The 16,033-nt window shown below is 43.1% G+C and overlaps 1 pseudogene; it reads left to right on the top strand.

The window, feature by feature from the left end:
• The first annotated feature begins 465 nt into the window (after nucleotides 1-465).
• Nucleotides 466-6,777, top strand: LOC136536051 (uncharacterized; annotated as a pseudogene).
• Nucleotides 6,778-16,033: the final 9,256 nt, after the last annotated feature.

Here is a 16,033-nt window from a genome sequence, read left to right as displayed (position 1 = left end):
ACGCTATTATGTTGAAGTCAATATAGCCGAAGGATGGTTACGGTAGCAGAACCCAAAAGGAACGTATTTGAGTTGACCAACCAACCACATGCTCCAACACTGAGTCCATAATCCTAATCTCTCTACTGCATCTTCTGTCAACTGAACCCGACATTTCATAACCCTGTCTTCCCATACAATATAGATTACCACATGTCGATTAATCCCTTGTTTTTCTCGATCGGGAGTAAAGGTTCCCCTCGTTTATTGGCAGCTTATACGTAGCATCATCTATCAGAAATGGGCGGCATTGCAGTTCTTGTGCTTTGTAAGCCAGCACAGTCAGCACGACGTGGACTGTACATGATTAACCTAATGCGTTCCAAAGCCGCCGGACCGGACGGCAAGAAGATAAAAAGTAAAGTAGCAATGGACCAGTCACCAGTGGTGGTGGCGTTTGGATCCCTCCTTTATATGCAACGTCTGCCATCGTCCAATTCCCATCACTCTAGAGTAGCTACTCCAACTACTCCGCGGAATCGTGCCTAGCCAGTCTTCTTCCTCCACGGTCCACGGACTCCGCGTCCTCGCTCGCTCGTCGCCGGCCGGCCGGCCTCATCTCAGCCTGCCCGCCATGTCGGCGGCGTTCAAGGCGTTCCTGAACAGCCCAGTGGGCCCCAAGACGACGCACTTCTGGGGACCCGTCTCCAACTGGGGCATCATCCTCGCGGTACGTACGTACACGTCCTGCTGTCGACTCGATCGGGGTTCGTTCATCTCGTTCACTTCTTTGCCGAGCGTTGTTGCTATTGATTGGTCTTTGCTGAGAGCTCCTGATCGTGAATCGTCTCTCTTCAGGCATGAGCTGAGCTGTTGAGCTTGAGCACCAGTAGTATCTGACGTATAATTTGACTTGCTTGAGTGAGCGAGTCACTTTCTCTCGCAGGTCATTTGTGTCAGTCTTATCTTGTCTGAGTCGCACTTGCTGGTGTGTCTCGAATCAAACAGTTTAAGCATGAAAATGGATGCTCTGCATGCCCCTGTATACGAATCGAATCTTGCATTTCAGTCTATTTTCGTTGCACCGAGTCATACTGATCGGAATCCCACTGAATGAACGCTCAGTATAGATCAATACAGACAGACCATAGCTCCAAAAACTCCGCAAGCTGCAGCCAACTGTTGACACTTGACAGCGCCGACAGACTTTTTCTATCCTTTGTTTTCTTCAAGAAGTGTCTTTCGAACTTTCATTAAGATCGATAGACCATAGCTGAATCTCTCTCATGGGAAACAATACAAAACCACATATTATTTGCACATATATTTACTTTCTTATCGGGGACAAATAATTATTTGCACATATTACTTTCTTATCAGGGAATGAATTATTTGCGTGTCCCAATCGAAAAAGGAAAAAGAAACCAAAATAATTCGATGCAAGTTGCAACCAGAATAATAGACCTCCAATCATTGATGCTCAGCCTGTTCACGTTAAAGTTAAAGTACTCTCTCTGTCCCACTATATCAGATTCACGTCATGTTCGATGTATCTAGACACACCCTATGTCTAGGTTTAAAGAATCTTTGTTGTACTTTGATAGAAAGCTAAAACGATACATATAACGAAGAGAGTATAGCTCATATATCTTACCTCTCCGTTCTAAATTGTAAGTCGATTTAGTTTTGCTCTAAATCAAACTAGTATAACTTTTGACCAAGGTTATATGGGAATGGATAAATACCTAGCACATCAATGCGGTGTTATTAAACCAAACTTAAATATACATTAATAATACATTTCATTTGATTATTTTAATGTTACCATGTCTGTCCATAAACTTGATCAAATTAAAGAAGTTTGACTTATGATGATAAAACGACTTACAATTTAAAATAGAGAGAATATATTGAAAATATTCCATGCCATTCTTAACATGTGGGACCTTCAATTTTAATTCATGGTGTCTTGTGAGAAAGCATGGAACATGAAACGGGACATTTCTCACCGTCCTCCATTCAGGCCTTGTTTGGATGTCATCGGATTAACCTCAATCCACATGTGTTGGAGTGGATTGGGATGGAATTTAGTTCAAATTTCACTCTAATCCACCCTAACACATGTGGATTAATACGAATCCAACTACATCCAAACAAAGCCTCAAAGGGGCACAAATACCCAAGTGTTTTTTTCGATACTGGATATGGATTCATATAGCCATCTCGGTTATCGGATAGGAATATGGATACTTAAAATCCAATATGGATACAAATATTAATAGGATATTTAGAATTTTATTGGATAATAATCTCATGTTGTTTGTTTTTCTAATTATATTAAGGTTTATGTGAGCTTTCAACCCATTTTGATGCAGAGTTATAACTTTTTCTTTAAAATTTACTTCTCTGTTTATAATATATTTACTGTATTATACATATTATGGATCAAACTAAAATTTTAAATTTATTAAATATTCCAATATATTGATAAACATACATGAAAATTTATAATTATAACTTCATAAATATTCTAATAAATATGAAACAAATAAAAATGTTAATATTAAACTTTATTCACTATCTGTAAATACAAAGTTAACCATATGAATATAAATGCTCATATTATTTAATGTTATTTGGATTTAAGAAAAAAGAAATGGTTTTACTAACTTTTCGCTAAAGTTTCCAAATATGAAATAACTTTTAAAACACAATATCTGATTCACATTTGGTTCTACTTGTTTTCATTCGCTCTTACTTGCCGGTATATTACAACTAATAAACACTGAGGATTTTTTACTTTTTATATATATTTTTGCAGAGTGTGTCTGACACAAAAAAGCCTCCTGAAATGATATCCGGCAATATGACAGGAGGTATGTGAAAATACTTGGGGATTTGTATGTCTCATAGTTCTTTTTGCAGTTTTGTAACCATCGCTGATGTTTATGTTCTTTTTGCAGTTTTGTGTGTGTATTCTGCACTCTTCGTCAGGTTTGCATGGATGGTACGACCTCGGAACTACTTCCTTATGGTAACCCACAGCTGCAACGAATGTGTTCAGCTCTACCAGTTGTCTCGGTGGGCTAGGGCTCAAGGGTAAAGCTTCTCCACTTGTAATCTATTCAATCTTACAACTTTGCAAAAGCTCAATGAACATCATTGGCCTTGGATTGCAATTTTCCTATAACAACGAAAACATTACGGGGTTTTGCGCCTTGTTCGCCTGGCTGGAAAAACGGCTGATGCTGATTTGTTGTAAGAGAAAAACACTTTTATTTCACTGAAACGGTACGGTTGATAAGTTCAAGCGAACAGGGCACAACCTAGAGGGAATAGTAAGGTATTAATGTCGGAGTTTTGATATGATTGTGTGCAGGTTCATGGAGAAGAAAGAGCTAGGAGGCCCAACGGTGAAGATTGACCATAAACCATAGTCGCTCTGAACAATGACGAAACTAGGAAGCTCATGCTTCGACCGTACAATTTATGTATTACCACATGCCAATATTGATGTGACGTACGTGAAAAACTCGGTTATGCATGTTGTAGGTTTATTTACAAATATTGACTACGGATGGAGCAAATGGTAAGCCGGCTGAGGCCCAGGGTCCGCCCTGATCTGATCATGTTCAAAGTTACGTGCCCAATGCATTCTTAGGTTTAGACTCCTCTTTTTAAGAACACTCTGTGTTGTGTATCTGTTTGCTTATTACTTCTTCCATTGGAAAGTATAGATTGTTTTAGCTTTATTATCCAAAGTCAAATTTACTGGCTGAAATTTAGCTTATGCTAATTTGTTGTAACAGAAAAATATTGTTCATTCGCTGAAAAATACTGCTAAAGTAGCGCTGCAGAACAAGGCTACTAATTTTAACAATGTTTATAGAAAAATATATTACCATCTATATAATATAACAAATACACTATGAACATATGTCTCGGTATATCTGATGAGTAATAAATGTAGTTTGATGTTGTAGTTGTAGATGCTTGTGTATTTTTTATATATTGGTTTAAAACTTATGATTTGGAACGGATATAGTAGAAGAGAAGAATTATGCAACAATTTCGAGAAAAATATCTTCAAATTTGAACTAGAATTTATGTTGCTCTCTCCACGGTTGAATGCGATGATACCGCCGGGCCCACTTGCACCATTTATAATCTTCTCCAACTGCAACTGGACAACTGGTCCTCTTCTGTTCCCCCCGTTCTCCACCAACCTCGCCCTCGTCGACTTGTGAGCCTGTCCCGCCGCCGCCGTCGACGAGAGCTGCGCTAGGTATCCCTCCCTCCCTTCCTCCCTCCCTCCCTCTACGGGCTGGTGGATCTTCTCGCGGAACGCTACGGCTGGTCATACGTCCTGTCGAGATCGCCGCACCCCGATTTCGCTGTTATTGTTATTGGATTTGATGTGGTGATTCGGTATGCGTGACATGGGCAGGTGATTTCGGCTGCTTCCTCTTCCCCCATGGCGACGGCGCTCAAATCGTTCCTGAACAGCCCCGTCGGCCCCAAGACCACCCACTTCTGGGGCCCTGTCGCCAACTGGGGCTTCGTCGTCGCGGTACGCCTCTGCAGTTCATGCTTGGGTTCTTAGCAAATCTGTGCGATTCGTGGACTTTAACAACGCACCGAGCGTAATTTCGCAATTATATTGATGCTAGCGGTGTCCGAGTTCTGTCATGTCGAAAATGGCTTTAATCTGTTTGTAGGGTGAGGGATTCGAAGCACCCCTTGCTTTGTGAGAAACATCGGTAGGATTTTATTCTGGGAGCTAAGATGCTAAAGCAGAAGAATGTTCTTGATTTTGGTCTAGTTAATTAGTCACAAAACATACTATTTAGAAGCAAGGACAAACGATTGCTGCCTTGTTGTATCAGTTGAATCTGCAAGAAAGTTCTTTCTCATTTCTCTTCTATGTGAGTCAGTGTCTGATGTGAAACAAGGTACTATAAGTGTTAGTATCACAGTTAGGGCTTAAAGGGAGTTTCCATAATTCCAGGTGCTTCATGAGCTTGAATGCTTGACTGTGTATTTCTCTTCTATGTGCTTCAGGCTTGATTGGACTAACAACTTAATTCAAGATGTACACAGTTACAGACTTAGAATCTTAGATATCTTGTTTTAGGTATATTTCAAGGTGCCTGCAAATTGTATTCAGCTGAACTTATCAGATGGGTCCTAATATTGGCATTGGAGTTATTGGGCACTCAGTTGCATGGTGTAATCTGTTCTAGCTATTAATATTTTAAAGGGCGATCTTCCTTTTGTGCATTAATACTTTGATAATGTTCGCCAACGGACTCTTGGCTGAAATGGCAAGAGCGGCCGCATGGCACCCCAGCGACCCGGGTTCGACTCCCAGAGGGAGCGGATTTACGTGGCCTGGGTAAAAAAATCCCCTCGTCCGACTCACTCAAAGCACGGTGGTTCGGAACCATCTCACGTGGTGAACGGTCCCGTGTAAGGGTGCAGGGGCGGAGGTTCGGGGATTTTCTTGATCTGCGTGAGAGATCTTCTCTACCAGGCATTGCTCGGGGGCCGTCTTACCCCCCGCAGGTCAAGTTTTTTATAATGTTCGACTGTACCTTGGGTTGCTGTAAATTGTTTCTTCTGGTGTTGGGGGGGGGGGGGGGGGGGGGTAAGCTGGCATAAAACTACAGTGACAGTTATCATTCTGAGTTACTCCATATTCAGCAACTATCTATCATCACATTGTTTTCTCGCGGGTGCTAAGTAACAAATGTTTGACCTGATCATTTTTCTTGTTCCAACTAAACCACCCTAAATTTCAATTACTAAACTTTGACTCTGTAAGTTGACCATAACCTGCAAAAGTTATTAGATTTCTAGGTAAATCCCTCTGACAGACGCATTAACCATATATTTATGTATATAGTATACAGTTAGACTTTACATTTAGCTTCCATTACCCTCTAAGTTGTGTGTCCTTTCATTGAACTCCTCTTTTTTTTTTCTTTTTTTTTTTGTTTTGCCAACTAAACTATATCTCTTTTGATTCTGTATTTGGTTTGCAGGGTTTGGTTGACATGAACAAGCCTCCTGAAATGATATCTGGCAATATGACAGCAGGTAGGAATTACTAGGGATTGTCTCACACTGCCTATTTGATGGGTCACGTCAAACTGTTGTTGATGCTTATGTTTTTATGCAGCCATGTGTGTGTATTCTGTACTCTTCATGAGGTTTGCATGGATGGTACAGCCCCGAAATTATTTGCTTCTGGCATGCCATGCTTCCAATGAAAGCGTTCAGCTCTATCAGTTATCTCGCTGGGCTAGGGCTCAGGGGTAAGGCTTGTGAAGTGAATTTGTTCCTTCAGCATAATAGTTCAGTACCAAGTTCGCTGTGCTAACTGTTTTCCTTTGACAGCTTTTTTTGAGTTCTGGTTCCTGTCCAATTTATCTTTTTGATAATATTGAAGCTAGCACGTAAAAAAAGTTGATGTCAGAGTTTGATTTTTGCAGGTACCTGGAGAAGAAAGAGTCAGAGGCCCAACAGTAAAGAGGGTATCCAACACTGCAATCACTTGTTCAATAAAGAAATTATGCTGTGGAAAACATTCATTCTGTTGTCAACGCTTAAGGATTTGTTCGTGAAGTGGCGCCGACAGTGTTCCTTTAGTGAAAACATGCAGTTTTTGTATGTTTGTGAAATGTGCTGAGGAAATTTCATGATACCTAGTGCCGTTACAATCTTCTGCTTGCTTTTCTGTGCATTTGCCCAGGCACATTTGGTTTTACAATGTGTTATGCAATGAATTTCCCCAAATATGCAGCACATTGCTGCCTTCTTACTATTGGACACTATTTGTTTTACCTGGCTCATGTGCCCAAAATGCTTTGTAAAAGCATTGATTGAAAAAAATCCATCTTAGGCCACAATGTGACTTTTAGACCTAGATAAAATTACAAATTCCATGATAGAAATTTATAATAACATTGTTGGGTTCACCAGAAGGGCGGGCCTGGTGCAAGCGGTAGAGTCTTACCGTCTATGACCGGAAGGTCCTGGGTTTGAGTTGTGGTCTCCTCGCATTGCACAGGCGAGGGTAAGGCTTGTCACTAACACCCTTTCGCAGACCCCGCACAAAGTGGGAGCTCTCTGCACTGGGTCCGTCTTTTTTTTATTGTTGGGTTCACCACCACCCCTTAGCAATAGTGCTCAATGATTATGGTTCCCTCTCTTCTAAACTATAGATTGTTTTGACTTTTCTTTATACATAGTTTTTTATATACATAGCTTGAACTTATTAGAACGGCTTATCAGCCATGGTGCAGTGCTTTTCTTTCGCCACAAAGCAGCATCAGCCGACTTATCGGCCACAAAAACCATCAGCCGAACAGCGAATGAATGGAGTATAATGGATCATGTGTGTGCTCTCCTCCCCATGCTTGTACTCTGGCGCTTGCGCGCACAAATGTACTCTACCGATAACAATTGTTTTGGGAATTGTTCGAGTGGACACACTTTGCACCTAATGGTCCCTAAAACATTAGTGATCCTACTAGTTGATAGTTTTGCTGATCATGGTAAATCTTCCATATATTTCACCCTTGCGCACAAACATTTAGATTCAAAAACCACAGGGTAGTTGCACTTGTCTCCTATGAAACTCAGAAAGGTCTATCTAGAGTTGTCAGTGGAGCACCGATCCCTATTTCTCCATAGAAAATTGTAACTTTTTTTCTCTCATGGGCGAAGCCCATTAATCTAGCTCAATGCTATTGTCATGTCATAACCTATAATAACTAGTGATAAGTGGCGGAGCTTGAACAAGATCTCAGGGCAGAGTGGCGTGTGTGGAAGAAGGGGGTTGCAAGGATATACACAAACATGGAGTATATTTGATGTTATTCTTAGCATGCATATGGTGACAATTAGTGTTTAATGAAGCAAATTTCAAGACAGGGACCATGACCACCGTTGGCTTCAAGGAAGCTATGCCTCTGAACCTGAGTAATATGATGATGTATATATGATCGTTTGATGCTTATTTGATGATAAATATAGTTTACAATAAATTAACCATATACATGGTAATATGTTGCATGAGTTATTTATTACTGGTTATCTATCAAGGTTGATCCCCATCAGAGATTGATTCTCTAGGAGATGAGAATAGGAGAAATGCTCTTGGAGACATGAAGAACCAATACAGAATCTCCCGTTCCAATCTCTGTACTTCTTGTGGTTGTTGGCTTTACTGAACCTGGTCTGATACTCCCTCTAGTCCTTCAGTCCCTAGATATAAATAGTTCTACAGAGTAAATTGCACCGATCATGCATACCTGTATGATGATATCACTTTAGTCCAACTACTTGCAAAATGTGGAAACTAATGGGTGAAGATGAATGTGTGCGTGTACAGTCATATGTATGCCACGCAGCGTATTTTGCCATGTCGGTGACCTACGTGGACTGTGGCGGTCACAGGTTAAAAATGCAACTTGACGTTCCTGAAGGCTGAACCTGTTCCACGGCGCCTCCCAAATCCCTGCGACCCTGCCCCCAACATTCGGGGGATGAAACTAGCCAACGGACTCACACCTCACAAACCCTACAACTACACCTAGATTTCAAGATCACGTCCTTAAGGAGATCACCGAAACTATCCAAGACTTCGTAGGCGACGGGCGTGCCGTAATCTCTTTGTAGCTCCACGCGAGAGAGGCTCCACCTGTTAAATAAGAGAAAAAAGCCCGGTTGGGATCATGAGTCAAGCAGAGCTCGAACCCACGACCGGCCGCTGCACCAGCGTTTGCCACTCGAGCTACGGCTCGATCCCGAGCCCTAGCCACCTCCTTGTGCACCAGTCAACATGCCATCCAGAACCTGCATGCAAGTCGTATTGAAGCCGAAAGCCGTGCTGACAGAGCCGAGTACCGATCAAATCAGAATTGAACAACGAATCAACAAATCGTTTGTCTGAATTCTAGAGGAATCTGGATGGTTTGGAGGAATGCTGGATGAATTTGTGAGAGAAAAACACTGTTCCGGATGAAAAAATAAGCGAATCAAGCCGGGTTTAAGGGCACGCGAACGGGGCCAAAGGCTAGGTACGATGGGTGAAAGTTTCTCTTCTAGAAATTCTAGGACGACTTACAAGCCACGAGCAAGAGTGCCCTCATTAAACAGGTGGGCCACCTTCTGATTGACTAAATTGCTCATTAGCTGTTGGGCTAATCCTTGTTATTAATGGTTTTTCTAAGTTGAATGGTTGTTTAGGTTAGGGGGTGTTACTAGCGCCGGATGTCCGGACGTATGCCCGTGGCTGCTTGTTTCTCACGTGTAGCGAGCGGATAGCACAGACCTTAGCTTGCTCCGGGGCCACCACGCAGGCATTATGCCACCATCGGCCCACCACCCGGGCCCAGCACCTCCGCGGGCGTCAACCTACTCATCAGGTAGGGGTTCCCCGTCGAGCTCAAACTATCGTGGCGAGATGGAGGGAAGGGAAGGAAGGGGAGGGAGGAGAGAGGAGAGGGCAAGGCACGACATGCGAGGTAGGAGCCGAAGCCCTACGACAGGCCGGTGTCCGCCAGCCACCCGATGCCATTGCAACACGTACAACACCCGCTCTACTTTTGAGACGTTCATATGAAACATTTGCAATATACGTCTGAAGGCATATGCAATACTTGAAACATGCGTCTGAGACACTTGCAATGTGAAACATATGCAACATCCAAATAAACACACTTGCAACATACGCTTGAAAAAACAGATGAAACATTTAGAACAGACGCTTGCAACATACGTGTATAGTCATTGCAACATCGGCAACATCCCGATATACTTTTGCAATATTCATACGAAACACTTGCAACATACCTTTGAAACATCTGAAACACTTGAAACATACACTTGCAACATGCGCTATTCAGAGGAACATCAACGGCCCAGCATACACCCATGCCTTTCCTTCCTGCCGACGAGTGAGGTTGATGGGGGTGCAAGCGTAGGACTCCCCAAGCGCAGGCGCATGCCTCCCCTTCTGCGATGGGTGAGGTGGATGGGGGTGTGGCGTGGGATGGTGGCGCAGACTGTGGAGCAGCTAGGGATGGAGTGCGGGTGCGACGCTGCCACGCTGGAGAAGGCCACGGTGGGTGGTGGAGAAGACGAGCGGCTCTGTCTTTTTTTTAGATACAGAGGAAGAGTGCGGGTGCACTCTGAAGCAGCGAGCGGAGTACGGGTGCAGGTCGTCCAAAGGGATGGACATCCGCATCCTATCATTACCGTTAGGTTATACTACACAGTTCCTACACAATTATGACAAAATCGACTAATTAGTTGTAAATTTGGGCATGTATAGTTTTTATAAACATTTATATTTAAGGATAAATTTTGGACTTTTCAAATGCTTTTGTATTTATTTAAATAATGGAGAGTAGTTATGAGTTCAGATAGGCCCTAGTTAAATCAACGACACCTTTTATAAGCCATATATTTGAAGGGAGTAAGTTAATAATATTTATAGGTTGAGTGGTTGAATAGTTTTATTTATTTATTTTGAGGTCCACATTGGGGACGAGGGGGAGAAAATCCTCCCCACCTGAATTTTCATTCGATAGATGCCGAACATGCCGGGGGTGGAAGGGCGTGGTGCCAGTCCCAATACAAAGTTCCAAGAAGTACATGACAAGTAGGAGAGAGAGGGATTACAACACATAATAACAGAACAACAACAAACACAATGATTCAGCTCCTAATTCCACCTACTAACCGAAGCGACTGCAAGCACCACTTCCTAATCTGTGCCACCACCAAAGACATACTTCGAAAAGCTCCACACCACATGCAGTTGTAAGGTATTGAGTGGGATCCAACAGACGGAGGCATTGAGTCAGAGCCAACAGGCGACAGTCGTGAGTAGCATCGCCTAAGAGCACATCTAGGCTCCAACTAACGCCCACCAACGCCATTTGGGGGAAGGAAGCCTCAAAGGGGGAGGGTCACCAGGAGGAGAACGAGGAGATCCAGAGAGGAGATCAAGGTCCCCGTAACCCAGCATATGATGAAATGAAGCACTCAAGTGATCTAGAGAATGACAGAGCAAATCGTTGATGGTGAGCACTTGACAGCAAGTAGTGTTTGTAGAAGCCAAGGGGTAGGAGGGTAGCCATACCAACAACAAGATAGGGAGAGAGCAATAGAGGAGAGCACAAGGCCATGTGAGGGCACGCATGGAAGCAGGTGTGCTTGCATCAATGCCTTCAAGAAGGAGAGTGACATCCACGGATGCCACCATCGATGAATAGAGCACCAGGCCCATAAGAGCTTATGCCCGAAACCTGCATAGCGGATGCAACAAGCTTGGATTGGCCTTCTTGATAGCAGGAGCTAGAATCTACCCCTCTGTTGATGGTAGTTAACAACTATTATAAACCATCAATATAACATGTATAAGGGCATAAATATAATCACCAATGAAGGTTTATGAGTTTAAACTAACAAATTCCATGAGTTTTGGTGAATCTATATTTTCTACAGGGTTTATCCAGAAAACCATCAAGGTGGACCTACATATTAGATTTAATTGTGCTTATCCACAGCGAAACAGACACCAAAAGGTTCTAAAAGACTCGAGAGGACTCCACACCGAAGCAAAGGGTGAGACCCACCTGTTAGCCCCTTGTTGCAATGTCGGTTCTCCACCGCCTCCTAGATTACATCTACATCGTCCTTTAAGTTGGTTTGATCCAAGGACTCATGTTGGACGCTTCGGCCTATATATATCAGCCCCTGTGCCCTAAGAAGGCAATAAGTCATTTGAAAAGACAAAAACCCTAATCATCCTCAGAGCTCCACCATATTCTAGGACATAGCTAGTTAGGCTAGGTCTAGAGGGAGGCAAGCATGTCGCTTGGATTCTCGATCTTGTCAAGAGCGTGGTTTGGTATAATCTTTGTACCCCTCTCTCTCTTGTACCTCCATTACTTTTATATGCTAGTTACAATTGTTATGACAATATCCATATTCATCTCATTTATTTTCTTTATTATAATGTTCATCGTCTACTTTGATTATATGCTTAGTATAGTTAGATTATTATTATGTTCATGCATAAGTTCGTATAGCGCTCACTCTAAGGATCCATGGGTGGGTGTAACACTTCTGGTGTTACGAGCTTGCTTAGCACCTAGGTTAAGGTCAACGAAAAACCATTTATATAAACAAAAATAAAATATAACTTGTGTGTAGTACTTAAGTAAAGATGATGAGCAAGTGGTGTAGTTGAAAATGCAACTTTAATTTTTGAAAACAAATGTTGTTAACTAGTGTTCTTGAGAGCTCAAAAATTGAATCCGAAATTTAAACTAGAACTTTCCGTTGAATCGACAAGAAATTGAACTTAGGTTATGAACGTCATTTTTTGGTGAGTTATATTGAGCAAAATAGTTAAAAGGTGCTTAAATGTTTTCCTCTGATGGGTTAGTATGTAGTATGGGCTATTGAGTGAAATATTCATTAGTTGAAATTAATAAGGTTTAGACATATTAAAAATTGCAACAAAAGTGCTAATGTTTGTTAGTTCTAACCGAACCTTACCCTCTTCTAAGTCTAGAAATGATAGTAGACCATGCTGTTTTGACACTCAAATTCTACCCAAATTGTTTAAACACTAACTGCATGTTCTCATACTGTTGGTTGCCTCTAAGTGAGTACTTGAGCATGGCTTAGGTGGTAGTGGTGTTGGGTGTCATGGTACCCTCGCAAAAATTGCCCGAACCTCGTTAAAACGTGTCAAAGTCATGTCGTTGGCGCTCTGTTCATGAACTAATGTCAGAGCGACGAGCTCACATTGGCATCCATCTACCTCCTTCCCTGGTGGTCCTCTGGTCATGGCGATGGCGTTGCTAGGTCTTTGTCAATATGGACTTTACAATAGGGGAGTTAGTTGAACCTCAACTATGATTGTTAGTGACTTTTGCTATGCTTTGAAATGTGTGCACATCACCTAGGGCAGCCGTTCGGACTAGGTTCGTGGTCACTGCGGGCACTGCGTGGTGGCGCCGGGGTCATGTTGCGACCAAGCCACGGTCGCTGGCCCACGTGTGTGCTAGGCCTGTGCTGCACTATGCCCAGGTCTTGCATGGCCCGACCCGGCTGCCAGTGGTCTGGTCACCCAGCCACGGTGTGCGTGCGCCAACGCCAGCCACCGAGCCGTGTGTGGGGCCATGGTGGAGCTACGGTTGTCACTGCCTTGCCGTCGTGGCACTCGCCTCACTTTTCATCCTACCTACTATGTCGAGTCTTTGGACATGTGTCGCTGCCACCACGCCTCGGTCGACGACCCCGATCACTGTGGTGATGAGATGTTTCCCTGCCTCACCCGCTAGCCGACACCGGTGAGCCCCGCTCGGGTCTTGCCGCTCCATTCAAGCGCGTCGCGCCTAGCCCATGAACCATCACCTGTGCGCACTTGTTCGAGCTACCTCCATCAAATGGAGCCGCCCCGTCTTAATCCGCTCACCCATGCTCGGGTGCACTCTCCACAGCAAGACCATGGCTAGAGCTCTGCCTTTCCGCCCTCAATTTCACCTAGCTCAGGGCTTCACAGTTCGATTCCTCGTACCAGTAGGTGGCATAAGAAGGCAACTTGGTGTCCCATCTTTCCCATGCCTAGTCAAGCGCTACTGATAGCCAATTTAGCATTTTGCTCGCCGTAGGCCATGGGTGTCGCCGCAACCAGTGGATCGGGGGTAAGTCCCAATCCGTGGGGAAAGAACCCAATTGGTTGCATTTCTGGACTCGTGTTGATCCACTCTAGCTGGTGCTCGTGACAGGTTGGCTTGGTTTTCTTGTTGTGGGTGCGGTGACACAATAGTGCCACACTCGGAGAGCCACCACCCTCTCAGTCGCACGTGGTCAGACCACCCCAGCGCTCCCCTATTTCAACCATCATTGGAGCGTGAACCACGGTGAGCTACTGATGCTTCTCCACTACCTCTACCCTTCCGAGAGTGTGTAGGTTCATCAGAACAGGCACGCCGCCACCATGGCTAGCCATTCGCCGCTACCGCTCCCGGCAGTATGCCACTAAGTTCCCAACCGCCATACATGCTTGCGGGTTTAGCCGTAGATGGTGGTTGACCCTTTATTCCTATCGTAGCGAGTCTAGCTCGACCGGCGTAGAAAACGTTTTCCTATTATGATATTCACAGATGCAGCGTAGAAAACGTTTAACCAACAACAACCGCAACTCTAAAAACACTATTATGCTTCACAAGCTAACGAGCTAGCTCTAATAACTAACGTACTAGTCTACGTCATCAAGTAAGGCTTCGTTTCTAGAAAATATTTTAGTTCTACAATCCCAAGGTGTTTCGGCATTTTATTGATTAAATATATATTTTTAAACTAGGTCTCCTTAGCTACCCTAGCAACTAATTATTATGGAGCTACAAAATTTATAGTGAGCACCTAATAATGTTAGGAATTTTCTGTAAAAATTCCAGAGTCAACACTATTACCAATTCCTCACAATAATTCCTACAAGTTGATGTTTTAACAATATTAAGTGCTTCCAATTAATTAGATTACACTTGAGAGATAGGAAAGATATTATTGTTCTTATTATCATATAACTATCACATGGAATATATATGGATGATAATTCGAGACCGGGCGGGACTGTGCTTTGGATTTTGTTAGGCAACCGAGCGAGGCTCTAGTTGCATTTATTCCGCCTGGTGCTGTGGATGGTAGTCAGGTCACAGACTTATTATCCTAAGCACATACTTGCTTATGGGAGTAGGAAGGCTCATTACACTCTTGTCATGGGTTCTGGCTCTTTCTGGACTGACTTTAGGGGTGGATATTAGGTGGAGGTCTAAGCACTATACTAACACCAGGTCTCAGGTGTTGAGGGCTTGGAGTCTAAGTTTGGACGAGGACCTAGATCCGTTGACATGAGTGGAATGGGTTGGTCTTGTTTGTGCCTGGGGTACAAAAGGGGTGTGTGTTTCGGGGTACTCAGCTAGGATACATTAGTTCACGAATCACCGTTTCTGTGAGACAGTACGACTTGGCTATGGTCTAGCACCATAGCAAGAACTAGAACATAAAAGATGGTAAAATGGTTCTGATTGCTTACCACCTGCTTGAAAGTATCATAGGTGCTTACATAGAATGGTAAGTTAATGAACTAATGATGACTGCTAATAAAAATTGAATATAAGGACGCATGTTTAGTAATGCTTCCGTAGATGCAACAACCCACAAGCCAAATAAGCCTTGCATATCCTTGGAGTTTTTTATTTTCCTCCTGTCAGGTAAGTCTTGTTGAGTACAATCGAGTACTCAGGGTTTTATTCTCCCTGTTGTAGGTGACCGATGGATGGTAGATGACTTTTGTGTGTGGAAACCTCCTGGTGGGCTCAGCGAGGATTTCCTTACGTTGCAGACATAGAGTTTTAATTACAACCTTGATGAATAAAGTTTTAGAAAGAAAGGCTTATGATTTGCTATCCTCACATGTATATAATTATGTCTCATGCTTAATGTTTAATAGCTTACAAGTAAACTTAATTTCTGTTAAAACTCTGATCACATGTTTTATTCCACTGTCGTAATTATCTTGTTTATCATTCTGATGTTGTAATAAAGTGATGTAATGAATTGGCTAAGAATGTTGTAAGCTTTATCCTCTCATTTATGATCCTGACAGAAAAATATGGATTTTTGAGTTCTTCCTTAGGGTGTGCTCGACCGAACTGAGTAGTTTAGTGTCCTCGCTTGGGTACTCAGTGTCTAATGGAAGACAAGTACCCTTGAGAGGCATTAGATTAGGCGGTTCTGCCACAATGGGTGGTCGACATTGTGTAAGCGTGTTGTTTATACATTGTTTACCTGCAGATACACCCTATATTCTAGGTCATGTGGTAGATCGGGGATGTGACACTCCCATTGAGTCCTTTGTAGTCCACTCGCCGAATATAGGCGCACGTAGGGTTCGGTTACGAAGGAAGAGCAAGCTATGTTCTTAATCTTCCTTAGTAGTATCCCTTATGTATAGATATGA

This window comes from Miscanthus floridulus, chromosome 2, assembly GCF_019320115.1.
Source record: "Miscanthus floridulus cultivar M001 chromosome 2, ASM1932011v1, whole genome shotgun sequence".
Classification (NCBI taxonomy): domain Eukaryota; kingdom Viridiplantae; phylum Streptophyta; class Magnoliopsida; order Poales; family Poaceae; genus Miscanthus; species Miscanthus floridulus.
The sequence above is the reverse complement of the archived record's forward strand: the minus strand, read 5'-3'. Positions and strand labels throughout refer to the sequence as shown.